General features: G+C 42.9%; 1 long non-coding RNA gene across 2 annotated transcripts; it reads right to left on the bottom strand.

Moving 5' to 3' along the window:
* Positions 1-26921, bottom strand: LOC110293685 (uncharacterized). Of its 2 annotated transcripts, none has more exons than XR_002377837.1 (4): positions 26722-26921; positions 3909-4064; positions 734-874; positions 1-249 (listed from the first exon to the last, which is right to left on the bottom strand). It is a non-coding gene; the product is annotated as an uncharacterized LOC110293685 (long non-coding RNA). The 2 variants fall into 2 exon arrangements; XR_015047266.1 differs by lacking the exon at positions 26722-26921 and adding an exon at positions 5767-5812.
* Between the last annotated feature and the right edge of the window lie 339 nt (positions 26922-27260).

Below are 27260 nucleotides of genomic sequence, written 5' to 3'. Positions count from 1 at the left end.
TTTACTTTTGCATGGCCTCTGAGGTCTTGGTGATATCCGTGCAGAAGTCGAAGGGTCAGGTTATTAACATCTGACTGTAGCGCTCACTCATGGAGAAGGATTGAGTTAGCACTGCAAGAGGCAGTGGATGACAGTCCTTAGCTGGGCTCACTTAGCCTTGTGTCATTGATGAACAGCAGAGGGCAGTGTCACCGGGAAGCTTCCAGATCAACTCCAACGTATTTTTAACACAATAAATCTTTAAGTCCTCTGAATGAATGAATGAATGAATGAGCAAATATTAGTTTTTTGGATGAAATCTGCATTTAGTATTTTTGTTATGGACATCAAGTGGTTAAAAAAAACCATACTTCCTTACAATATCTGGTATAATATGTCTCAGCACTCTAATATAATAAAGTCAGTTTCAACTCTCTCAACTTTAAGGATTCATTTTAATTCTGAAGTTAAAACAAACCAGAATATATGACTTATTTTACTGTGGTTTTCAGCACGAGTGTCATGTGGCTCATGCATACTCCACACAGCTTTACTTCTTCGGTCATTGCTAAGGTCTCCTTCCTAACAAGTGTGTTTTCCTTTACTTAAATGAAATGTCTAAGACACATCTGAAAAGGAAAGTGACTTCTGAGGTCTCAAAGCACTTACAGTTAGAATTTCTCAAAGTAGCATGCGGCCTCAGCCAGTCAAGGGAAGCCAGCAAACACATATGCCCTTACAATACATTACTTACCTACCACATGTTTACATTAAACTTTGCTTGTCAGATCACATTGTAAAAACAGATTATCGTCATCATCATCATCATCATCATCATCGATGTACGTGCTCTCATATAGAAATGTAAGTATTCTAACTTCATGGCTTTGACCCACTAGAAAGTAAGATATTGAGTGAGCAGATCAACAGTTGCTGAACAGGGTTTTATCAAGGCATTAAAAAAGGTTTCCTCATAGGTCTACAATACAGGCCCACCCTCCTACCCTCAGGGAGACCAGGACCCAGGAAGCTGGGCTCTATTCCTTCTGGGCATTTGCCAAACCACACTAATTCATACAGTCAAACTAGAGGGTGACAATTCATGCATTATCTCTTCAAAGGCATTTGTATTGCTTAAGACTGGACATCTAGTTGGCAGGATGCTACTACCCCTGGTCTATTAGTAGGCAGAGAGCAGATATCCATGGCAAATGTCTCAGTTGTTACTTGAATGCTTTGTTGACAGAAGAATAGGGCTCACCACCTGGAAGGCTAGAAATCAGAGACTAATTTGAAAAAAAAGAGAGTGGGGTGACCACAAGGTGTCTAAACTCCGTTCCGGTTCAAATGTGGGTTTCAAAGTCAAGCTTAAAGTTATCTAAAAAAATCAATCTCCAGGGAGCCACTTACTAAATTTAAAATTTGTGCCATGGGATAAGTTTCAAATTTCTCTAAACTCCAACTTGCTCATTTGTAAACAGGAATAATATACCAGTAGTGACAAGATTAGGATTTGGGAAAATGCCGCCCAGATTGCAGCACAAGGCATGGAATACCTTGCCCCATACACAGGAGTTGTCATCATTTCACTTCATAAGTTGAGACTGATTAGCTCTGCAGTCATAATATCTTTAACTAGAAGGGACACTCGGGATCTCCCAGCCAACTACGACTTTTTAGCATCCAGCCAAGCAGGGTAAATGTGTAGGGCCCAGGACTTCTTCCAAGATACTCAGTGTTGGACAGAAAGCTTCCATTAGGACCATTGCCAATGAAAGTGAGGATGGAAAACAGTCCATGTGTATCAAAATATGAACTAATTTTTTTCTTGCATGATTGGATTTCTGAGTGCTGGTTGCCCTCCTGGAAACTCCCTTTGAAGGTGACACCTTCTTAAAGACACTTTGAAAACGAGCTCCCTCCAAAATCTCTTACAGAGCACAGCTGTTAAAATCCAGTAGCCAGGTAGATATGAGCAATTTCTTTCCAACGTAACTAATAAATGAGAGGCTGCTCTCGAAGCCTCAGCTAGCGTCACTTAAGCCTGGGAAGTGCACGGTGACACTCAGCTGGCGCCTGGCACTGGTGGAGATATCACTGAAGTACTGAAGGCCATGCCAGGAGTCACAACTGTGCCACCTGCATTCTGGCTGGGAATCACAAGCCTGCCAGAAAAAGTCAAACAAGCCTGGTTTGTCCTTTTCCTGATCCTGGAGGCTAAAGGACACTGTTAACTATCTGCTCCACCTCCCATCTGCAGCTCAACCTTGCTCACAGAGTCACTGTCCTCCCTAAGACCCACATGGTCCCCTTGCCAAGTGGTGCCAATCAAGAGCACCTGCCTTCCCAACTCGATTATTAAGGACTTTAATGGATTCTGTTTTCCCAGGGTGCTTCCATATCCTTGAGAGGACATTGACGCCCCATGGAAGGAAACAAACATTGTCATCACTGACCTTGGAGTCAAGAGAGATACCTTTTCAGGTTTATGGACTAATAAATGGTGCCATCTAACCTTCATGTTATGCTTCCATCAAGAACATAAAAAATAAACACATGAAAACAGACAGCTTTCTAGCGAGCATTTCTGATCAAAGTTGCTTTCTCTGAAGGCAGTGACCTCTGTGTAGCTGGTTCCAATAAGGAGCTACTCTCTGGTCTCTGTATGGATAGACAGAACTGACCTCAGAACCTCCGTTCATTGCACAGTCCTCCTTGGGCCAACAAGCCTCTCATTGTAAGGCATGCTGGGTTCCAGTGGATGTCAAAAGCCCCATTCTATCCTGGGTGGCTCGTTCACATAAAGGGTACCCACACATGCTCTGCTGCAGACAGGGACAGACCTAGCTCTGCAGATGTCCCTGCCACTTCCCTGTCACTTTCACCCACCACAAAAACTTGGATCTCTTTCCGGAGACTTGCACAAAGCTCGATTCAGACTCTGCCTGTAACTGGTGCACACTTGGCCTGCAGATGGACAGAGATGGAGAAGAAGGAGTCCCAGTGTTTCCCGACACTTGCCTGGGAAAGCTTGGGAATTCCTGGCTTCTTTACCAGCTTCAGCTCTGGCTTGGGGGGAAAAAAGCAGCAAGCCAGAAAGTTGCCAATGGTTTCATTCAGTCCATGAGACTAGGTTATTGCAAGTCTGTGTGTAAGAGACCAGCAATTCACAAAAGTCAGGAAATCCAGGAAAACCATTCCCACACCCACTGAGGCGTCCCACACATAGGTGACCCTTGTCCCTGCCTGGGCTCTGGGCTCTGAGCTGTGTCCTTGGCAGAGCCTTGGTGGAAGCAATGCTGGGTATGTCAGTCAGGAACTGGGCTAAAGGAAAAAAATGACCACTGTGTTCATTACACTACAATCTAACTCTTACTAATCAGTTATTTTAAATTTGGTCATAGGCACTGAGAAGTACACAAATGGTTAGTGAAGTACTTGATAAAATATTTACAACACAGATAAACCTCTGTAATCAGTATTTTGTCATGGAGCTTGGCAATGCCAGCACTCAGAAGCCGTGGGCATACTCTCGCCCTTCCCTATTATAATAACAAAGGCTGGTCATAGAAATTGGCAAGGGAATATAATGAAGCCAACATAAGAAGAGATATGATAACACATAAAAATGTCTCCTGGAGGTGGATGGCATGGCATGTATGTGTCATTTCATCACTGGAGAAGCTGGGGCGGGGGACTGCAAGGGTGAGGTCAGCTTGGGCTCCATAAAGCAACCCCATCTCTAATAAGGAAAGAGGGTTGGGGGGAAAAGAAGAGGAGGAGGGGGAGGAAGAGGAATAAGGAAGGAAGGAAAGAACAGAGGGAAGACAAAAAGAGGAACAGGAAGGACAGAGATGGGCAACAAAGAAAGGAAAGAAGGGAGAGAGGAAAAGAAAGGAGGGAGGGGGAAGTCTGAGGGTATATGCTACCTTGACAGACCGTGTTCAGTTGCTGTCCCTAGAACTGGAGAGCAATGCATAGGACACAGGTTGCGACACAGGGTGTGAGTCCTCTGGAGAGTACACAGATGCTATTTCCAGAAATAGGTGTGCAGTTCTGACATCCTTTCTTGCAGGCAGATGCCTCTGGAAGAGGAAACACACTTCATAGACATTCTGCCCTGCCAAGCAGGTTAGCATGGGACCACACCAAACCTCTGAGTGTGAAGGTCTGGAATTCCTGGTGCTATACAGCTATTTTCTCAGATTTGAAACATTCCATCTTGGATGGAAGCTAGTGAAGACTCAGGAAGTTCTAAATGGAAGTGGAACAGATCATCCTGCAGAGAAACTCCTTAAACAAACAACTCAGTAGCTGCAGGAAGTCCTGGAAGCAGGTTCCTGCCTTCCTAAACACATATAGACAGTGTGGATGTCTCGGGCGGGACTCTGAGCTGCCTGGGAAAGGCAGAGATGTGCACAGAGCTGGTCAGAGTCAATCAAAGGCTCTGCTGCCCCAGACTGACACAGATCTGTTCTTTCAGTCTGGGCCTCCTTGTGGGTCTGGCACATTCCCATCTTCACACAGCTAGTTTTGCACATTCTGCAAAGCGTATGTGTGGAGAAAGTTCACATAAAACACAGGGACAGAGTAAAAAGTGGTAGGAATAGAGAACTAAGCAACTAGAGATGTAAAGTGAACAAAGATGTTCCTTAACATGGAAAGGCAGTGTGGGGAAGTTTGATTGAGAAAAGTGTGCCAATAATGTCACTGACAGTGCATTAGGCTTGTGTGTCAGAAGAGCCCCAAAGCTGACACAAAATGCTGGCGACCACAGAACTCAAACACATGATTAGAGGCATCTCACTTGGCAAGACACTTCACAGAAAAGTCAGCCATGATGTCCACCAATATAGCTGGATTAAATGTTACTCAGATCAATTTACCCCAGGATGTTCCCATGTAGTGTCTATTATGGTCTCATTGTTTAAATAATGCCCTGGGGTAGCATTCTAGAAAGTACAAATTAAGAACAATTCTATTTCCAAATTTGAGGCATAGTCAACAAAGTGCAAAGTCTAGACTCTAAAAGTTAACAGATCATGAGATGAGAAACTAAGAAACTTGTTCAAGATTCAACCTCAGATGGTAGAGTCCCAGAGTCCAGACACTCAAGAAACTGGGGCAGGAAGATAAATAAGAGCGTGCCACACCGGAAATGAGAAGGGGGAGGGGAGGGGAGGGAAGGGGAAGGAAGGGGAGGGGACAAGACAAGACAAGACAAGACAAGACAAAAGGGGAAGAAAGGAAGGAGAGAGGAAAGAAGGGAGGGAGAACTAAGGATAGATTCCAACTAATGAATTGTGGTACACTGGACCAGGGATTCAATTCCTAGCACCCATCTGATGGTTCACACCCATCTGATGGTTCACAACCATCTGTAACTCCAGCTCCAAAATGTCTCATGCCCCCTTCTGACCTCAACAGCCACTGCATGCACATAATGCCCATACATACGTGTAGGCAAAATGCCCATACCTATAAAAATATTTTAAAATTGCCAAAGAATAAATAAAAGTCATAGATATTTTTAAAGGCCACATTGAGATATCTGGGGTACAAAAAAAAAGTGCTACATTTGTTACAGTCAGCATCACGCAAGCTTCCCCAGGACTGACGCTGCAAAACACCATGGGAAAGTGGAGACACTCAGAAGCCAAACAGCATAGCACCTGAGGTCGGGCTAAGACCTGCTCTCCACCGTAGTACACGAAGCATCAAGCAATAGCCGCACACCTTGACTGCCCTTCATCTGAGGACATCAAGATCCTGCCAACCAATACTTACTGCCACTCTGGTGCACCAAGCACCTCAAAAGCTCTGTGCACGTGACCAACAGTGTTCACATATGAGAAGCCCAAGGTGCCATGCTTGCTAAAGGTCACATAGCTGAATGGGATGAAAAACGGATCCGTTGTTTTACTCCAGTGTCTTCCTCCACCGTTTCTGTGAAAGGTGAGATGTGTCAAACCCATGGTCATATTTAACTAGTGTCCATGTCATGAAGTGCTCAGTGGAGTTTGGCTTAATTACCTCACCCTCTGCCAAGAATGGTCCCTGCAGACACATAGAGGAACTGGATCCTCAGTCCCCAGGGCTAAGCTTTCTTTGTTCACTAAATCTTTTGCAGAGTTGTATCAAATCATGTATTCTATAAACTAAGCATCAGGGGTTTGGGAAAAGGAAAAGCAGGCTCACATAGTGAAGTTTTTTTTTTTTTTAATGTAACAATTGATAAAGTTTTATGTAGCTTTATGCCGCTAGACTTGGCTGCAAGATTCAGTTAGGAAGTGGACCGCAGTCCTCCTAACGCTGTGACCCTTTTTCTGTTCCTCATGTTGTGGTGATGCCCAATCATAAAATTATTTTCATCATTATTTCATAACTATAATTTTGCCACTGTTATGAATTGCAAATATCTGTGTTTTCCAATGGTCTTAGGTGACCCCTGTGAAAGGGTCACTTAACCCCACAAAGGGATCATAATCCATAGGTTGCCACAAACTGAACACTGCTGAGTTAGAGACTATGTTTGTACCCCTAGTACAGTGCTGGCCTTACATGCACAAGCCCTGGGCTTCCTCCCAATGTACCCACAAGAGAAAGATCCATTTTGATTGTGAACATTTTTTTCAGACTATTTGGATTCCCTGCACAGGACAGCACAGAAGGTGAGGGAAAGATGTTTGTCTGGTCCAGGTGTGCACGCTTGGCCTTCCTTCCAGAAATCATTCTCAAGTATCTTGTCTAGTTAAAGATATTGGATGCTGTTCAGACAAGCCACTCTTACATCTTCTAGGATGCTTAGCTACTTGCGGAGTATGACCTTTCATGGGGTGAACATGCTCGGAGTTAATTCTGAGTGGGAAGTCATCTTGCTATGCTCCCCACACCTGCTAAATTCAAAGGAAGACTAGGTTCATTTCCTAGGTAAAAGTGCCACAGACTGATGGCTTAAGCAACAGACTATGGGGGGTTTATTCCAAACCTTGGAGGTTGGAAGTCAGAAATCCAAATGCCTGCAGCATTAGGGTTTGTAAGCCTCTCTCCTTGGTGTGCAGGTGCATGCATCTTCTGTCTTCACCCATCCCTCTTGTTTCTGCATCCAAATTTCTTCTCCTTATAAGGACATCTGCCACACAGGTTTAGGGCCTATTCTAATAGTCTCATTTTCATTTAATTGCCAGCTTAAAGACCTTCTCTCTAAATATAGCCACAAATTCAGGCGACTCAGGGTTAGAACTACAACCCATGAACCAGGGATGAGGATGGATAGTTCAGCCCATAAACAGAAATCTAGAGAGCAAATAAAGACACCATACAAATGAGTCTTCAATTCTAGGAGTGAACATTCCTTGAAAACCTGCTACTCACAGACATCCAGTGACTAATTCCCAGTGCAGCCAGCCCCTCTCTCTCCATCAGCCTTCCTGGGAACTCGTCCACCAGTATTACCATCTGGACAAAGTTTCCATAAACTTCTTGGATTTGGCTGACCAGCTATGGCTTCCCTACCCAGACAGCTCAGCGTGATCATCATGTCGATTTAGCATTCAGCATGACCATCTTCAAGATGTACCCAGCATGGCCATCTTCCCTGTAACTCTCAGACTCAGCCATACAAGATATGAATGCATAATGTGCTGGCATCGTTGCTGTCTTCAACACTCAGCCAATGTGTCTGAGCTACTTGGAAAGATCCATCCTCTTAACAGCTGATATGATTCTCATATTTTGTTTACTCCAAACATGGACTCTTGCCTCATAGAGAGCAGCATTCCAAGAACATATTTAAAATGTCTGACATAGTGTACCCAGCAGACAAAGTGTTTCAGTGTACTTACAGAGGGTTGGAAGAGCCATAACTCACACATAAAGATCTGTGGCCTCTCCCAGACCACCCTGTCTCATGCTTCACTTCTGACTTGAAAGCCAGAGGCCTCTGACCTAAAGTTCAAATTGACTTGAAGAGACTTCAGGCTTCTATTTTTGGTTTTCATGCAAGGAAATACAAATTTAAATATATCAGGGCTGAAAGGATGCTCAGTGGACAAGAGTCCACATGCATGAAGACTTCAGTCTGGATCTTCCAGCACCCACATAAAAAGCCCTGAGCGTCTCAGGCACCTGTAACGCAAGTGCCAGCTGGGAGAAGTGCCTTATGGCTTGCTCAAACCCAGCAAGCTCTAGGTTCCATGAGACACTCAGTATTAAGAGACTAAAGAAGAAAAATAGAAGACATTAATGTCATCCTCTGGCCTCTACACGTTCATGCATGGATGCACTCATCTGTTCACACACACATACACACACACACAAAGCTATATACATATATGTACACATGCATGTGTATACATGTGCCTGCAAATGTTGCATTATTTCCCCCTCTGATCTATATAAAAAGTAAAGTTTACTGGAAGATAAAATAAATCCTGATTAAAAGTCAAAACATATTAAACAGAAACACTTTTAATCATTTACTGTCAAAAACAACTTAAAGTCATTGGATCTGTTATTTGTACTCTTCCTCACATATTTATGCTGGTTTCCAGATAAAATGGGGGTGTCTCATGGTAAAAACATTTATCTCAGGTCCCTAGAGACTATAGAGATCTATGATTTTATTGCACTGGATCTTTTCCTCCTGATTCTTGTAGTTTTAGATATCTGTCCTGCATGTAAGACTGTAATTATAGACTAAATTAGATGTAGGGAAACAAATGAGCACCAGGGGGCAGCATAGACCTGATCCTGCACTGGATCTTGTACAGGTCCAAAGCGACTCTATTGAAGACATGTCCGAATCTGAAAGAACTCAAGAGTCCCTACCCAGAAGCCCCCGGTAGCAAATTCGTGACCTTTCTATACGGTGCTGGGTGGGAATTCCAACTTTCTGGCTGAATCCTATCTGAGTTCTTATTGGTGTGGGGGGGAGTAACCCCAGATAACAGTGCAGAGAGAAGTACCCTCGTGACGAGATCTGAATTCAAGTTCCCAAGTCCCGGGTGTTTTTGCGGGGGCAGAAGGCAGAGAGACATGACTGCACAAAGTGGGGCCAGGGAGCCATCCGGACCCCAGCCTTGGTCAGGAGACAGCAAAGGGGAGATTAAACCTTAGGAAGCACAAAAGAATGCAAGCTAACATGTTGCACCTTATGTTAAGATTTCTCTCTCCAAAACTTCATGATTAGAAGAGAAGGAAATGTGAGAGATCAGCAAATGAGACAAAGTAGCTGAGGCCTGCTTTGTAGCCTGGAACCGAGTCATAACTGGAACCCAGAAGTATGGTATCACAGAGAACTTAGCCAGCCTCACTCTCTGTGGGACAGGCAGCCTCCTAGTTTATCAGGTACCCGTGTGATTTGTTCTGTCAAGCTGTAGGATGAATGGAGCAAAGGAGTGTGGCTTGGGACGGAGGCTGGGGCAGCAGTGCCCACTCAGCTCCTGGCTGCCCCTGCGGTTCCCACACACCGGCTTGCATTCATCCCTGTGATTGATGCTCCTGGAGCAGCCTGGAAACTCTGCCTGTGAGCTAATTATTATGGGGGACTGACCTGCGTCCGCTGGTCAGGAGTGAGTAAGGCGAGGGGTAGGTGAGAGCTGGCTATTCACAAGAGGGCAGTCTTTGATGCGAACGAAGCGGAAAGTTTGGCCGAAACTCAACACCTCTCAGAAGTAGAGATTAGTCAAAAGGAAGAAAGGAGAAGGCATTGTGGAAGTCTTCAAGGAGGAGACAAAGATGCCTGTGTTTTGTATCCCTCAGCTGCCTCAAGAAAATGTCCATTGGTTTTCTTTCCACTCCTTTTTACATTTTAAGTGGAATCTAGTGAATGTGTCTTTTCAGAGTTCCCAATTCTGCCGTTTCCACTACACCTCATGTTGCCATGTTAATGAAGCGTCATCTTTCCAGAGAGTGTGGGAACAAAACCTATTAGATGACCTCTCAGAACAAACAGAGTCCTGCAAATATTTCCCTGAATTAAACCCTCTACCCCACAGTCTATTTCCTTTTTAAAATGCCAGTTTGCCAACTACTTCAAACCAACAAACAGGGCTTTCCTTCACCCTCAAGCCAGAGGGCCCCTGTGGTGCCCCACACTCTATGGGAATTCCTGGTGAGCAGGCATGAAGGCAGCTACCCTCAGGGTTTAGTAGCAGCTCTGGCGCCCAGGATGCAGGACATCAGCCTTGTATCCTGCAGTCACAAGAATGAGAGTGTACAAAGGTGTGGAATGACCTTGCAGATTACCTTGTCCAGGCCCTCAGGGCACAGATGAAAACAGAGCCTGGGATGGAGAGGCAAACAGGTGCCACATAGGGTGCTGCAGGCAGAACAGGAGACCCCAGAATCAAGGACAACTGGGCAAAAGCCATATTCCCCACCCCTGTCCTAAAGGAACTGAATGGACATTTCTAGAGGCAGGATTTGGGAACATGTATTAAAATAGCACAGTACATCATTTCTCCAAAAATGCTCACTTCACAGAAGAACTAGCCCCAGGAGGAGGAGAGGCTCGGAGCCGAGTTTGAATCCCAGATCTGCCCTTTGACAAACTGGTGCCTCTGAACTCTGTTTCCTTGGCTGGCCCTGAGAAGATGTGAGTACCTCACTGTATGTAGATATTCTTAAACCCTGGGAGCTAGCATGCTCTCTGCCACCTGGAGGTGGGAAGTCAGCAAGGCTGCTAGAGTTGAGTCCTAGAACCTCCGGCTGTGAACTGGGTGAGCTTGGACACACCATTGGTCCTCCACAAAATCTCCACCCAAAAGTGCAGGCGATATTCCCTTCTGCCAAGAGTGGTTATAAAGATAATATCACACACACTATAAAATCGAGGAATAGCGCAACCACCCTGGGGCTTTGCAAAAGGCAGAATCAAAGGCAAGAGATTAGTTCCATGGAGAACAAGAGCTCTAAGCAGGTAAATCTCACAGATATTAGTTGCCGCAAAAACAAAGGAAGGTGGTGGCCTGAAAGAGCCCCAAATCCAATGTCACTAGTCACAGATAGAGCCATTGTGGGGTACGGTAATTAATACTGCACTGAAGAAATAGCTGCGTCTGCCTGTGGGGATGCCACAGGAGACAGGTGGGAAAGAGAAAGGCCCTGCCTTCCCTTTACCCCACTCTCCAGTCTCCTGCCAGGGATTCTTCTGCCCACGGGAGGAGAAGTCAGAAGATGCAGTTGTAGAGTGACGAGGGACAGAGCAGATGCTGGACCTGAGCAGGTGCCACACGCACATGCACACGCGCACACACTTACACACTCTCAAGCACAGAGGAAGGAGTTTGTCAGTGCCTTTCATTGTAGTTGTTAGCAAACAATGGCAGCCCCAGTGGGCTCTTTACAAGAAAGGTGAGCTGGCTTCATTATTAAAGTCATGTGTATTACAAAGAGACAGCATTTTTCTGGGAAGTGGCCACCACACAGAACACTCTGAGGCGGTGAGTAATACATCATTTCACAAGAAACTGTGGTGCCGGGAAGGCAGAGACCTGAAGGTACTCTGTGCATTTATATGTGCTAAACAAGTGCTGGGTGTGTTTGTGTGATCAAATAGGATGCTGTCACAAAGGTAACGGACTGACTCACTACATTGTGCTCATTAGCTTGGGGATGTTTGTTGGTTTGGGGCTTTTGGTTTTTGTTTGGGGGTTTTGTTGTTGTTATTGTCTGTCAGACTGACACAAACTAGGGTGATTCAGGAAGAGAGAACCTTGGCTGATTAATTGCCTCCATCAGATTGATAACTATAGGCAAGTTATCAAATAATGATATAGAGAGACGTGCCCAGCCCACTGTGGGTGTACTAATTATGGCCAGGCGGTCCTGAGTTGTATGAGAAAGCAAGCTGGGCAAGCCATGAAGAGCAAGGCCGTAAGCAAGCCAGTAGGCACTGCTCCATGGTCTCTACCTAAGCTTCCGCCTACAGGTTCCTGCCTTGCGTTCCGGCTCTGACTTCCATCCCTGATGGACTGTCAACTGTAAGATGAAATACACCTTTTCCTCCTTGGCTCACTTTGGTCAGTGTTTTACCACAACACTAGAAAGCAAATGAATAAATCATGTAAGTAAGTATAACTACTGTGTGGTGTGTGTGTGAGTGTGTGTGTGTGTGAGTGTGTGTGTGTGTGTGTGTGTGTAGGCATGTGTGTAGTGTGAGCATATGTGTATGTGTTTGTGCATGTGTGTATGTGTGTGTGTATGTGTGTGTGTGTATGTGTGTGTGTATGTGTGTGTGTGTATGTATGTGTGTATGTGCATGTGTGTATGTGTGTGTGCATGTGTGTATGTGTGTGTGCATGTGTGTATGTGTATGTGCATGGATATGTGTGAGGTGTGTGTGGTGTGTGTGGTGTGTGTGTGTGTGTGGTGTGTAGTGTAAACATGTGCTTGCCAGTGTGCCTCCTATGCAAGTGCTTGTGGAGGACACAGTTTGGTGTTAAGTATGTCCCTCTATCGCTCTCTACATTGTTTTCTGAGTGAGGGTAGCAGGACTATCTCAGACCCACCACCTCTTGAGTAATGGCATGGAAACATATTACTTATGACAATGTAAGCAATATAGTTGGGTACCTCCTGACTAACTCATCTAACTTAATTTATTTTAGTCCACGTCTGCCACGTGGTCTATTACCTCTCACTCAGTCTGGGTCCCTTGCCTGCTTCCTCCCATAGCCCATCCCTGCTTGAAAGTCCTGCCTGTCCTCTTTTGCCTCAACTATAGGCTGTCAGATCTTTATTAAGCCAATCAGAAGGTGAAAGTCATGTGTGTTTACAAAATACTAAGGTGGGCGATAATCCATAAAAATAACCAAAGTCCACATAGTACTCATCTCTCTGCTGGTACAGAAATCAGCATTTGAATTATGCAAAGACAAACTTTACAGAATGCACAAAAAGATTTGTGCACAGAAAATGCACAAAAATACCCTCCCTGAACCTGGAGCTGCCATTTTGAATAGGCTGGTTGTCCAGGAACTACCTGAGATCCACATGCTTCCCACACACATGCTAAGTGCTGGAGTTACAGGCACACTCGTCTGGCTTCTATGTGGTGCTAGGAATCTGAACTCAGGTCCCCATATTTGCCCAATGAGCCATCTGCCCCGATCCTAATTACTTTTTTTTCCTACTAACTTTTCAAATTCATCATTTGCTTTTCAGGAATTTAGATCAAGTCCAATCTGAGTCAATGTTGCCAAGTTTCTGAGCTCAGTACCACTAAAAGGATGCTCCAGCAAACATGTGTGAGAACCACCATGATGGCAATGTTTTCCCTAAAAAAGCCTATGTGTTTTCACAAGCTTTGTCTTTTTTTCTATCTCCGCTCATGAGGGTGATTAAACTAGTCGCTTCATAATAATATAACATGTATACTCTGACAATAATACATATTATTAAAAGCCTATTATTTCACCATTTCATTGTGCCCTTTCATTATCATTTAATTTATCCTGTAAGAAGATAATTTTTCCAGCTGCAGCATTTGGTAAGTTTCACAAGTTCTGATGACAAAAAAATGACATTGTTGGGGGCATAAAAATTTATGCACAATTAGCTACATTTGTTATCATTATGCTGAAAAGCTACTTCTACTCTTTTTACTTTTCCTATTTGTTTATTTTGTTCACTATTCTAAATCACTATGATAAGTGTTGTGACATAGTCTGAAAAGGGTTCTTTTAAGGTAAGTATTTTAGAGTATTTAACTTTTCCCTTTAAGAGCTACATTATATCCTCGGGCATATTTTATATAATGATTTAATCAGGAGTGTCCTAGACATGACCAAACTGCTAATGTGCTCTGGAGTGTCATCAATCATACAGCAGCTGGCAGAGCTGATGAGCCAGGCATGCGGCCAGCGCCAGGCCCAGGCAAGGGGACAACCAGTGTGGCCCGAGAGGCAGAAGCACTGCATCTGGAACCCTACAGGGACTCAGCAGAGCTGCAGCAGCAGGAGCTGGCCGAGCACACAGATGGGTCCCAGTCCTTTGCTTCTGCTCAGGAGACCTCACGTGGAACTCTACCAAAGGAAGAAATGGTCCTCAGGTTTGCAAAACACTGGCCAAGAAAAAAAAGAAAAAAGAAAAGAAAAAGAAAAAAAAAAGATGCAGGCCAAGTCTGAATCAGAAAAACCCCAAGCGGAGAAGTGATGGGGATGAAAAGCTTTGGGGGGTGCTCAGAGAGACCCATACCCATCTTATTAGTTGCTTTTATCATTGCTGTGGCCAAATACCCAATAAAAAAATGAGTTTAAGGTGGGGGGCTGGGTTGGCTAGGGCTTATAGCTCCAGGGACATACGTCCAAGGGCAGGGTCAGAAGGGCATGGCAGCATAAGCAACAGCTGGGCTTGTCATGATGCATCAGAAGGTTGTCTGACACCAGAGGACAAGCAGGAAATGGGGCTGGGCTACAAATCCTTAAGGCCTGCCCTAGTGACCCACTTCCTCCTAAAGGTTCTACAACTTTCCCAAAAATGTGTGTTTGAGAGAAAACGCTCAAACACACAAGCCTATAGGGACATTTTGCATTCAAAGCACAACCCCTAGTTTTCTCTGAGCTACATACAGTTAGAGCTGACATGAAAGGACAACCCACACATACCCAAGACCTTGAAGAGTTAAACCCTTGAGTCTGCACCTGGGCCGGAAGCCTAATTGTCTGGCTCCTGCAAGAAGCTGTTGACATGGTTTCAGAAACACCTAAGATGCCAGTTAAGGGGCCTGGGAGCTGCTTCAGGAAGACCATGAAGAGCACGTGGCTACAATAAGGAAGCAGGTAGTCTGACCCACATTGTTGGATCCAGTCAGAACCAAGTTGGTTGAATTTGAAGTTCCTGCCAATGTCAGACAGAGTAAACTTAAAGACCTCAAAAGGTGTGGTGTCTCTCGACAGTCTGATGGAAGGAGGAGGCAGCAGAGCCCATAGACACAGTACACACTGAAACCATCTCTATTCGACCACTCACTTCATTTGCTCTGAGCCAGAGTCACTGGGGAAACTCCGAGCTACAATGTTCAGTCCCTTGGGGAAGCTGCTGGGAGAAATTATGTGCTGTAATGACCAGAATCTCAGCCAAAAGGATTGTTAGGATTTTATCACAAAGTAAGTTACTTTGATTTCTATGTCAATCTCAATGTCTTAGCTGATGGGAGTCTGCTCCAAAGAAATGGATTTGCACTATGTATGCTCAAGTGTTTTTATATGTTCAAAACCCCAAGCCAGAGTGACTGATCTGGGACAGTGGAGATTCTCCTGAGGGTATATGTCATTCTCTGTGCCATGCAAGCATTGGTGGAGCCAGCCTTCCTTGGTAAGACTTCACTGTGGCCACATGCCATCTCTTAAACAAATAACAGTATTGAGTGGCATGTGCCAACTCACTTCAAATGCCCCACATTGTTAAACAGCGTGCAACCTAGAAAACTGGAACAAATGGTTGTCTCGGGCCAGTTCTGTGCTACAGGAAAGAATTTGGGGTGTTTGAACTGCTACAAATACAGTCAATTCATTGAGCAGCAGACTGTGCAGCTCTGGCAAAGCTCAGATCCTTGCAACATATTCACTTTTCTATGCAACTCTGGCAACAAACAGTGTCTTCTGGGTCCCACTGCAATACATCTGAAATGTCACCATTTCTTAATAACTTAAAACTCTGTGCACCACAATTCAGAAAGCATTCTGGTCGTCATCAAAGACCCAACAGCAGGTGATGGCATTTGAAGAATCAAGAAACAGAACACATTAAAAATGAAGGGCCAAACTCTTTGAAAGATTCTGGTTTCTCTGAAGTAACTTTCAAAGTTAAAATATAATTACAATTGGAAAGATACTTGAAGAACACATGGACATGAAGTGTCAACAAAACACTTTATTAGAAAGTATTCAGGGGCAGATCTGAAGAGTTATCTCAACAGTTAAGAGCACTGGCTGTACTTCCGGAGGATCTAAGTTCAAATCCCAGCATCCACAGGACAGCTGACAACCATCTGCAATCCAGATCCAAGTGATCTGACACCCTCATACAGACATACATGAAGGCAAAACAGTAATGAACATAAAATAAAAGTAACTCCTTGAAAACATAAAGAAAGAAGAGGAACATGTCCTTGGGCTGGGGAGATAGCTCAATGAGTAGAGTGTTTTCGTTGCAAGCACCAGGATATGATTCTGATCCCTGGCACTCATGGAAAAAGCCAGATGTGGTGATGTATGCTTGGAATGTAAGCATTGGTAGAAACCTAAAGATCCCTGACTGGCAAGGATCAGGGAACAAGCCTGCCTCCAAAAACAAAGTGTACAGCACCTGAAGAATGACATTTGAAGTTGATCTCTGACCTGTACACCTGCATCTGCAAACACAAACACACACACACACACACACACACACACACACTTTTAAATTGTGATCATTTTCCACAGCTAGTGAGACGTGATTGACATTTCTACACTTGATCTTGACCAAAAGGCTAAGCAGTGAATAGGCCTTCTGTCATAATGCCAGGCAACCACCACTGCCAGTAAGTCACACAGCCCAGGCAGAGGGGAATCACCAACACTACAATGATCAGTGCTACTAAGCTGTAGTGCTTGGTAGGTTGAATATAGTAAATGCCCTCTTGGCTTATGATAGTCATAACTGATGATGCTTTTTCTGAATGTAACCCACCATAAATAAAGAAGCCTCTGTGTTACTGATGATCATTAGATTATTACTATTATATAGTATAGCCTTAGTCAAAATAATAACACAAAATTAAAAATCCCATCCTTGATGTTTCTACATTTTTGCCAAGACATAATTTGTTTAAATAAACAGCAAATTCTCAAGAATATCTGAGTTCAAGGAACATAAATTGTGCACCTTTGTGTAGCAAGCAGCAAGTAGCCTGCCTTGATGGAGCTTTCAAGATAGGCATAACAGAGAGAATCACACAACTGTGCCACCAACAGACCTGCAGAAGCACTGTCTACCAAGCAACCCATAGCTACTACACTTTCCTAAGATCCAGAAAGGTCAAAAGAAATCAAAGAACAGAATATACCCAACAACACTCGTCCAGATATCAACATTTAGAATCATCTCAATCATCATAACTTTAGATTCCTAGACCAGCACAAAAACACAACCATTAACAGATAAGATAACTGCTCTTATCTTTATTCAGGAACCATACTGAGAAATGCACCACAGCTACAGCATGAAGCAAGAACTTCAAAATAACTAGTATGAATATGTTCAAAGCTCTTAAAGAGGATATGAATAAATACCTTAATAAAATCTGTAAGAAACAAACAATGGAATAAGGTACTAAAAACAGTTTAGGGCATGAAAGTAGAATAAAACCACCAAAGAAAACCCAAGCTGAAAGAAAACCAGAAATGAAATATTTACAAACACAAGCAGGAACCCCACCAACAGAATACAAGAGATGAAAAAAGGAATCTCAGGTGTTAAAGGCAAGATAAATGCTATGTATAGCTCAGTCAAAGAAAATGATAAAATAATCCTGGCATAAAACATCCAGGAAACCTGGGACACTATGAAAAGATCAAATCTATGAATACTAGGAATAGAAGAAGAGAGAGAGAGAGAAAGAGAGAGAGAGAGAGAGAGAGAGAGAAGTAAACAAGTGACCTATAAAGGTGGTGGCACATGCCTTTAATCCCATCACTTGGGAGGCAGAGTCAGCCAGATTTCTGAGTTCAAGGCCAGCCTGGTCTACAAAGTGAGTTCCAGGACAGCCAGGGCTATACAGAGAAACACTGTCTCGAAAAAAAAAAAAACAGACCTAGACCAATTAAAATAATATCTAACTTCTCAATGGAGACTCAGAAAGACAGAAGGAGCTGGGAAGATGTTCTCCAAACCCTGAGAAACCACAGATGTGAGCCCAGACTACTATACCCAGCAAAACTATCAATCATAGTAGATGAAGAAAGGAAAACATTCCACACCACAATAGCACCAAACTTAAGCAGTATCTATCTTTATCAATCAAGCACTATACAAGGCACTAGAATTGAATTTTCAGTCTGAAGAGGTTAATTACACTCAAGAAACCAAGAAATAAATAATCCTAGACAAGCAAATCAAAATAAGGGGGAAAACTCACACTGTAACACAAAAATAACAGAAACCAATAAACATTGTTCCATGAGCACTCTCAACAGTCTCAATTCCCATCCCCAAAAGGCACAGACTAATGGACTGTATTTGAAAGCAAGATCCATCCTTCTGGTGTATCTAAGAAATACACCTTATATCAATGATAGACATCATCTCAGGATAAAAGAATGGGAAAAGAGATCCTATGAAAATGGACCTAAAAAGCAAGCCAATTGTAGCCACTTTAATATCTGACAAAACAGATAGTCCAAATGTAAACAGAAGCGATAAGGAAAGACACTACATACTCAACAAAGAAAACAATCCTCTGAGGTGAGATCACCATCTTGTATCCCGGGTCTCTCAGAGACCAGTCTGTGCAGGACAGCATGTGGGTCACAGAAGCAACAGAGCTTCTTGGACAGGGTCCCTTTGGGCCTTCATCTTCAGCCAGGAGGCAGAGCTGAGCTCCAGACCTCTGTGCACCTTCCCTGCAACAGGAGAGCTTGCCTGCAGAGAGAGCTCTGACCACTGGGACTCAGAAGAGAGTTGGACTCCCAGGAGTGCTGACAGAGGCTAACAGAATCACAAGAGGAACAAGCTCCAGCCAGAGACAACCAGATGGAAAAATGCAAATGTAAGAATCTTATTAACAGAAACCAAGACCACTCAGCATCATCAGAACCCAGTACTCCCACCAGAGTGAGTCCTGGATACCCCAACACACCCAAAAAGCAAGATTCAGATTTCAAATCATAACTCGTGATGCTGGTAGAGGATTTTAAGAAGGGCATTAAAAACTCACTTGAAGAAATAAAGGAGAACACTGATAAACAGGTACAAGTACTTAAAGAGGAAGCACAAAAATCCCTTAAAGAATTACAGGAAAACACAACTAAACAGGTGATGGAATTGAACAAAACCATCCAAGATCTAAAAATGGAAGTAGAAACAATAAAGAAAACCCAAAGGGAGACAACTCTGCAACCCCATAGGAGGAACAACAATATGAACTAACCCATACCCCCCCCCCAGAACTTGTATCTCTAGTTGCATATGTAGCAGAGGATGACCTAGTCTGCCATCAATGGGATGAGAGGCCCTTGGTCTTGTGAAGATTATATGCCCCAGTATAGGGGAATGCCAGTGCCAGGAAGTGGGAGTGAGTGGGTTGGGGAGCAGGGCAGGAAAGGGGGAGGATATAGGGGACTTTCAGGATAGCATTTGAAATGTAAATGAAGAAAATATATAATACAAAAAAGAAAACAATCCTCCAAGAGAGACATTGTGATTCGTAATGTTTAATGTCTATTCACCAAACAAAAAGACAATCAAGTTCATAAAAGAAATATTAAATCACAAATTGACCCTCACACACTAATAGTGGGAGAGTCCAGTACCCCACTCTCACCAATAGACAGGTCATCCAGACAAAGCTTAACAAAAATGCTGGTAGCTGACTTATGAACCAAGTGGACTTAAGGGATATTTACAAGACATTTCATCCAAACACAAAGGAATATTCCATTTTCTCAGCAGTTCAATTTCCTCCAAAATTAACCACATACTTGGACACAAAGCATCAATGGGTACAAAGAGATTGAAATAACACCTGCATCCTATCTGTCTATCATGGATTAAAGCTGGATATCAACAACAAAAAGAATGCAAACTCAGGGAAACAGTCATGTCAGGACAGAAGTTAAGAATGAAATTAAAACCTTTTTTAGATCTGAATGAAAATCAAAACACAGCATACCCAAACTTATAAGGCACAATGCAAGGTGGTTCTAAGAGGCAAGTTCATAGCACTAAATGTCTATATAAAAAATAGAGAGATCTCATATTAGTAACTCATTGACAAAACTGTTAGCTCTAATAAAAAAGAAGAAATAATACTCCAAAATAGTAGACAGCAAGAGCTAACCAAACTCAGAGTTGAAATCAATAAAATAGAAACAAACAACAAAACAAACAAACCAAAAAAATGACAAAGAATCAATGAAACAAAGAGTTGGTTCTTTGAGAAAATCAGTAAGATTTATAAACCCTTTGCCAAATTAATTAAAAGATAGAGAGAGAAGATACAGAATAATAAAATTAGGGATAAAACAGGATCATCTCAACACACTGAGGAAATTAAAATAATAGTAAGGATATAGTTTTAAAACCTGCATTCACTCTACTAAACTGGAAAACACAAAAGAAAAGGATGAAGTCCTTGATATATATCACCTATCAAAGCTAAATTAAGAACAGTTAAATTAAAAGCAGCAATTAAAAGCCACCCTCCCCAACCAAAATAGCCCAGGGCAAGATAAATTCTGAAAAAAAAATTCTACCAGAATTTCAAAGAATTAACTTCAACACTTCTAAAATTATTCTACAAAATGGAAACTGACATAATATTGCCTAATTCTTTTTACAAGGCCACAATTGTCCTGATACCTAAACCACACAAAGACTCAGTGGAAAAAAAAAAAATAGAATTCCAGACCACTATTCATTATGAGCAAGGCTACAAAAATTCTCATTAAAATGCTTACAAACTAATCCAAGAACACATGAAAAAGATCATCCACCATGATCAAGTAGGCTTCATCCAGAAATGCAGGGGTGGCTCAATAAATGTAATTCACTGTCTAAACAAAGTGAAAGACAAAAAAAAAAAAAAATGATCAAATGATCATCTCATTAGACGGAGAAAGGACCTTTGACAAAATTCAGCATCCCTTTTTGATAAAAGTCTCAGAGAGATTAGGGACATAGGACATAGTTCAATTAAATAAAGGCAGTTTACAGCAAACCATAGCCAACAGCAGCCTAAATGGAGAGAAACTCAGGCATTTTCATTAAAATCACTAACAAGACAAGGCTTTGCACTTTCTCTTTAGGTCTCAATATAGTACCCCAAGTCTTACCTAAAGCAAGAAGACACCTGAGGGAAGTCAAGGGGACACAAAAGGTAAAGGAAGAAGCCACAGCATCTTAATTTGCAGATAATATGATTGTATATATAAATGACCCTAAAGCCTCCACCAAGAAACTCCTACAGCTGATTAACACTTCCAGCAAAGTAGGTGAATACAAAAATCAGTAGCCTCTCTATACACAAACAGCAAACAGATTGTGAAAGAAATCAAGTAAACAATACCTTTACAATTACCTAAAAAAAAAAAAAAAAAAAAAAACAGGTACCTAGGAAGAACTCTGATTAGCAAGTGAAAAACTTGTATAATAAAATGTCAAGACATTGAGAAAAGAAATTGAAGGAAATACCAGAAGATGGGAAGATCCTCCATGCTCATGGATCAATAGGATCTACATAGTGAAAACAGCCAGCCTACCAAAAACGATATACAGACTCAATGTAATACCTATCAAAATCCTAATACAGTTCTTCACAGAAATTGAAAGGACAATTCTTGTTTCATATGGAATTACAAAAACCAAAACAGGATAGCTAAAACAATTCTGGATAACAATAACTGCTGGAGGTATGACTTTAATCTCATAAACTTTAATCTCAAATTGTACCATAGAGCTACATTAATAAAAACAACATGATATTGGCATAAAAACAGGTGTGCTATTCAATGAAAATAAATTTAAGCCCCAGATATAACTCCACAATCTATACACTCTCTTTTTGACAAAGAAGACAGAAATAAACACCCGGTTGGGGGGAGCACCTTTAAGAAATGGTGCTGATCAAACTGGGTGGCTGCATGTAGAAGACTCCAAATACATCAATATTTATCACCCTGCACAAAACTCAACTCCAAATGGACTTTTCAACAAAAGCCCGGGTGTCCTGAATCTGATATAAGAGAAAGCAGAGAATGGCATAGGAAACGCTTTTCTGAACAAGACACCAATAGTACAGGCACTAAGAACAACAATTAATAACCAAATAGGACCTCAGGAAACTGAAACATTTCTGTATGGCAGAGGGCATTATCATTGGAACAAAGTGTCAGGCTACAGATTGGGGAAAGATTTTTACTAATTACACATCCAATATATCTAAAAATATATAGTAAAAAAACTGGACATCAATGCAAATCAAAACTACTTTGATATTTCATCTTACACCAGTCAGCATGGTCAAGATCAATAAGACAAATGACAGCTCATGGTGGCCAGGGATGGTAAGAAAACACTCCTCCATCGCTAGTGGGAGGGAAAACTTGTACAGCCACTATGGAAATCAGTGTGGTCGTTCCTCAGGAAGCTGGGAATAGGTCTACCTCAGGATCCAGATATACCACTCTTGGGGGTGAACCCAAGGACTCTACATCCTACCCCAAAGATACTTGCTCACCCATGTTCTCTGCTACTACTTCTAATAGCCAGTAATCTAAAACAGACTAGACTCCCATCAACAAATGAATGGATAGTGAAAATGTGGTACATTTATACAATAGACTATCACACGGCTGTTAAAAAAAAAAAAAACAATGAAATTCATGGGAAAATGGATAGATCTCGAAACAAAAATCATCCTGCGTGAAGGAACCCAGACCCTAATAAGTCAAAAGTCTCTTCTACGCAGATGTTAGCTTTTAAGCCTTTGCTAAACATGTTATCTAAACCACAGAGGGTAAGAATGGCGTAAAAAGCTAGGGAAAAGGGGAGGATCTCTCAAGGGAAATAAAATATAACATGTAATTATGGAGAGGCAGTGGAGGAAGCCTGGAACAGGGGCATTAAACACAGAGGGAAGGGAAGAGGAAGGAGATGGAAGGAGGAAGGTGAGGGGCAGCTAACACTGAGGGCCATTTGAGTGGTCATATGGAAACCTACTATAGTAAAACCTTCTTAAAATATATACATATATGATAGAAATATAAATGAAATCACCAAATAATGGGGGTTACAAAGCCCCAGCTAGAAATCTAGCTACCAAGCAAAACCTTGGAGTCCCAGGAATAGGTTACATCTAATTGACTACTTGGCCAAAGGGGCCCCATGCAAACCCTCAAACTCAGGCTGTTGTCAAGGGTATAGGTTGCTTTCCACAAGCTGGTGGTAAGGCCTTTATGATGCATATTTTTGGTTGTCAACTTGACTACATCTGGAATTAACTAAAAGCCAAGTGGCTGGGTCTCTGTGTGAGGGACTTTTTTCTTAGTTAAATCCTTTGAAGTGGAAAGACCAGATCTCTTTTTTTTTTTTTTTTTTTTTTTTGGTTTTCCGAGACAGGGTTTCTCTGTGTAGCCCTGGCTGTCCTGGAACTCACTTTGTAGACCAGGCTGGCCTCGAACTCAGAAATCCACCTGCCTCTGCCTCCCGAGTGCTGGGATTAAAGGCGTGGTGGACCACACCCGGCTAGACCAGATCTTTTGAGGTGGGAATTTCCACCTTTAATCTGGGCCATACCATCTGCTGGCACCCTATATAAAGGGCATAGAAAAAGGAAGATTGCTCTCTTTGCCCTTCCCCCTCCTCTGGCAAGTCTATTTCTTTACTGGCATTAAAGCCTGCTCCTTTGGGATTCTGGTGTGTACTAAACACCAGATGAGACATCCAGCCTTATGAACTGAACAACTACTGGATATTTGGGCCTTCTGTTGTTATACAGCCATTGTTGGACTAGCTGGACCACAGCCTGTAAGCCATTCTAATAAACCTCCTCCAAGTTCTGTTCTTGATCCATACATTTTCCTACAACCCCTGGTTAATACATCCCTATTGCTGAAGACAACACATATCTCATTGAACACTGAGCATTTAAACCGGTGCCTAACTAGTGCTTTATCCCCTCCTGACTAGTGCATGGTTCTGGAAGGTACTCTGCATACTACCAGAGCAGAAAGATAAATATCAACACTACTACAAACCCTTCGAACTACAATGGTGCCCTGCCTGCATGATCCACTGATCCAGTAGTAACACAAACATTGTGGTAGTAACTAACCACTCTCTGACTGGGTTTAAGGCCCACTCTGTGACATGAAACCCATGCCTGACACTGTTCACGTGGCTAAGAATATGAGTCTAAATAGGCCACGGACTTAGGGGAAACCCAAACACTATTGTTATGGTAAAGGAACATAGCAATCAAATTATTCCTAAGGACACTCTGCCACAGTCACAGATTAGTGCCTCACTCAGCCATCACCAGAGAAGCTTCCCCCTGCAGAAGACACAAAAACATACAGAGACCACAAGAAGACAGTATGCAGAAAGTGAGAGACCTTAGAACACTCGGCTCTAAAAAGGATGTCTTCATCAAACCGAAGAGGAGGTGGAAAGATTGTAAGAGCCAGAGAGAATGGATGACACAAGAAAACAGAGGCTAGCAGACACAATAGGAGTGACACACATGTGAACTCACAGTAAGTGTGTCAGCATGCACAGGACCTGCATAGATCCATTCCAGAGAGGCTCTTGTGTTGAGACAGGGAAGACATGAGCTCTCATCCCCAACTGAGAAGCTATCTACAATTATCAGCTACTCGCCAAGGAAAACTTGTTTCTCAAAGGGAGTCTCACTGTGTATACCAACCTCATTTAGGGGCAGGCCCCATGCCCAGAAGAAGATGGCCAACACAAAAAGAACTCAAAGGCAGTTCTGGGGATTTTTTTTTGTGTGTGTGTGTGTGTCATATTATTTTGTTTGAACAAGTTTTACCTTATCATTCTTCAGTTTATATGTCATGGTTTCCTTTTTGTGTGTTCTTATGGTGTGTGTGTGTGTGTGTGTATGTTACTCAAATTCTTTGCTCTCTCTCTCTCTCTCTCTCTCTCTCTCTCTCTCTCTCTCTCTCTCTCGGTCAGTTTGTTTATTTTTATTCTTGTCTTTTTTTCTTAAGAGAAAAAGGTGTGGAGTTGGATGGGGGGTAGGGAGCCGGGGAGGGGACAAAGGAGGGGAGGGGGAACTGATCAGAACATAATTGTGTGAAATTTTCTTTCAATTAAAAACATGGTGTATTAGAAGTGAGAGTCCATGAAGAAAAGGGTCAGAATATAAAGAAAGGAAGAAAAGAAAGAAGAAAATTTTTGTGAAAGAGAAAACTGAGAGAAAGCTTTAGAAATCCATGAAAGAAGTAAAGCAAAACCAAGAGAACAAACAGAAACAGAGAAGCAAGCCAAACGCGGATTTCACCTACCAAGCCTTCCCTGGGTGGAAGGGGGCGGGGGGGGGGGGGGGTGATCCCAAAACCAGATAATGGCTAAGCCAGATAATGGTTAAGCAGTGCTGCCTTCCAAACAAACACATGGCCCTCAGCAGTCTGAAATTCAGTAGGAAGTTGCAGCTAAAGAGGGATTCCCTCATAAGATGGAGTCACACAGGAGGCAAATCCCATTTTGCCACATAGCATAATTGACTTGGAGGGTGGCAGCTGGGTGCCTTCCAGAAACAGAATCTATTGCTAACCACTAAACTACCCTAGGGACTTGAGGTGTACATCTTCAGGAAGGGAAAACTCTGGAAAGCCCAGCGTGGCAATTTCGTGAAGGGCCACACTATGAGCAGAGGTGCAGGCAGCAGGAGGTTGGCTCAAACTGGGTGATATACATAAGGAAAGTCCTCAATGGCCTATGGCTGGAATAGATCTAATCAACTGAGAGTTGGCCTGGCATTGGATAGCACTGAGCCTGAAGCCACTGGGTGGATCAAATTCTGGAGGAACCTATTTGTCACTCACTACTGTGTGGCATTGAAGTTTTAGAGGTATACAGGATACCATGGTATCACAGTGGCCTCTCTTAGGCAGGGGGATTGTTAAACAGGAAGCCTCAAAAGCACAAGGGCAGCCCATACATCTGCACTGATCTCACTACTGTGCTTGCTTCCTGTCCCACACTACCAGAGCACATGAGAGACAACCTCAAGCTGAAACAATGCCCCAGAAGCTACAATATGGGGAGTCCTGGAAGCATGGGACTCAGCTCATGCCTCAGAATGCAAAGTGAGGCCAGCAGAGGCCTCAGATACACACGGGGGGGGGGGGGGGGGGGAGAGGGGGAGGGAGAGGGCTGTAAAGACCACTCAGGCAGACATCACTTGCCTGAAACAGACTCAGTAGCAGCAGGCTCTCACCCAACTCTATACTATTAACAGGGGCTTCTCCAGTCTGAAGTCCTGGAAGAAGCTGGTCCAATAGCTCCTTTTTCTTCTTTCTTTTATCGTATGAGCCCCCCCCCCATTTTTCAACACTTTTAGAGGATGTTTTACTGTATTTTTCATCATTCTTTTTTATTTGTTATCCCCCTTCCCATATTTGTCTAATCCTACCCACCCCACCCCCAACACATACAACCAATTTGGAGGCTATGGGTTTTGTTTTCCTTTTCCTTGATTTCTTTTTAAATCTTTTCCTACAGAGTGATTTCATCCTTATGACTGCCCTACATCTAGTATTTTGAGTATGTCTTCCTAGCTTTCTTTAAGATATCTGTATGTTTTATTTCTTACTCCCTCTGTGGTATAGTACTCAGCAGAGAAGACTGTTTGGACCTGGGCTTACCTGATAGAAAGCCAGCCAGTGACTACCCTAGATGTTCAGAGTCCCGGTGTAGCACTGAGCCTGTCTCTGGGTGAGCTTTTAAGCACAAACACCATATCCTGGGTTGACACACTTCAATTACCAAGAACAGTTAGCCAGAAGCAGAACTTACAGAAGCCCAAAAGCAAGGTGACTACATTTAGAGGCTTTCCCAAAACTGTGGGATTTGATGGATCAGGGCTTTGGCAGGTGGTGCTGTCTGTGTGCTGAGCTTTGCAACCTGAATGGCACTTCCATCATGGAGTCAGTTGTATTCATGTCTGGGGGGCTCCATTTTGAGACTTTCACCTCTGTGCAAGGTTGATCTTGGTAATAAACTCAGAGGACCCGAAAAGACTGAAGAAACAAGGCAAGCAGGTTGATTATTAGACCACCAGCTCATTGTGACCATATTTATAACATTCTATTTCCATAGGGAAATTAGAATTTCATCATAGTGGAATAGAAATTCATTGAAAAGTAGTGCCTCATTTTTGTCCCATGCTAACTACAGAATGGATGGGTATGGGTGAGTCAGTGGTGGAGCCCTCCTCTGATATGTCTGAGGACCTGGGTTCAATGAGCAGCTAGAAGAAAAGGGTGGGGCTTGGTGGCCAGATTAGACATTTTGGTTCTGTATAGCACAGGATTTAATCTAACTCTTAAGTGACC

Source organism: Mus caroli, unplaced genomic scaffold, assembly GCF_978045245.1.
Source record: "Mus caroli unplaced genomic scaffold, Mus_caroli_1 scaffold_6, whole genome shotgun sequence".
In the NCBI taxonomy this organism is placed as follows: Eukaryota; Metazoa; Chordata; class Mammalia; order Rodentia; family Muridae; genus Mus; species Mus caroli.
This window is presented reverse-complemented; position numbering and strand designations above follow the sequence as displayed.